A 1,560-nucleotide genomic window follows, 5' to 3' on the forward strand; every position below is an offset into this window, starting at 1 on the left:
TCCTCAACCTTTCCTCTCAGGATGCACCACCATCTTCAGCACTAGAACAGCGGGCTTTCTAAAATAGATGGCTCTCCTTTACCCTACTGCCCATTTTCCTTGCTTTAGTTAATGCAAAGGGGCCTTAAAAGTGGGTATATATGTGATTTTATGAGGTCAAGAACAAAACCCCTCATTAGTTTGACAAGGGGGAAAAGAGGTAAAAGAGTATTTGGAAAGCAGCCTTAAGCCACACCGTGTGTTACTCTTACTGATAACACCGAGCTCATTTGGAAGCTGGGCTCTTGACCTCAGTCCGTTGTTCTGGGCTCCCATCGGAAGTCTCTGATCTGTGCTATGCAGGAGCTCGCATCAGATGTTCCTAATGATCCTCTCTGATCTTAAAGTCTTTTAATCTATTACTCCACCCACACCAGCTGTAATGCATTGTAAACATTCAGCTGCTGATAAATACTACATCCCTCTTTACTTCGGAGCCAGATTTTTTAAAGGTATTTAGGTGCCTAATTCCCATGGATTGAAATGAGTTAGATGCCTAAATACCTTTAAAAAAATCTGGTTCTTAAGCAAGTTGTTAACTTTAAGCATATACCTAAGTCCCGTCTTCAGGAAAGTATTTGAGCAATTGGAGTTGAACTCATGCTTATAGTTAAAGACAGGCTGGAGTACTTTACTGAATCAAATCCTGTGTGCATCTGTACCATAACAAAATATCATCTATATCAAAGTATATAGACTATTCTGTGACTTACTATATCTGTAAGTCACAGAACAGTCTCCCTTTATTCTTCATATACCGCTTCTATCCTTCACTTAACTATATCTGGTGCCTAATAGTTCTGAAGTCTAAAACTTAGGATCTGAATAGGAGAAACATCTGTTAACAAAATTATATCAGCTTCAGGGCCGACATCACTGTATGACAGAGGTTATTAAGACCCTCTATGTTCTCAGTGACATATGCTGTACAGAAATGATCCCATATGGTTTACAAGGGGTCTGAATACATCCGGAAAGGGGAAGGAGGGAAAGGATGAAAAGAGAACAGAAGGGAAGGGGACTCTGAAAACGCAATGGAAAGGAAGAGAGAAAGAAACAGCGTATCTGTGATTTGTGGTACCCTAGCATCAGACCACCTTAGTTTTTAATGTCCTTATCTTCAAAACACTCTTGTGCATGGAGCATAGTGCTCTTTTCCCCATGTTATAAAGGACAGTTCCTCCTAAATATGTAGGAATTAAGTCCAGATCTTCCACAGTATTTAGACACTGCTGGTTTTAATAGAGGTTAAGTGGCAGCTAAATACCTTTAAAGAGCCGGGCCCAAGTGATATGTCCCAGGTCAGAAGGGGAGCCCCATGACAGTGATATGATCTGTCCAAGGCCAGAAGGGAAGTCCTTGATAGAGAGGGCACTGAGTCTGGGGCTCCCACCTCCCACATCAGCAAGCTGACTACTGGCCTCCTGTTCCTCCAGGCAAGAAGCATGATAGAGCAATGGCAGAACATGATATTAAACATTGCACAAGAGTAAGAGTGAGGGCAAGCAGGCACTGAACCAC

Source organism: Alligator sinensis, unplaced genomic scaffold (genome assembly GCF_000455745.1).
Source record: "Alligator sinensis unplaced genomic scaffold, ASM45574v1 scaffold1496_1, whole genome shotgun sequence".
In the NCBI taxonomy this organism is placed as follows: Eukaryota; Metazoa; Chordata; order Crocodylia; family Alligatoridae; genus Alligator; species Alligator sinensis.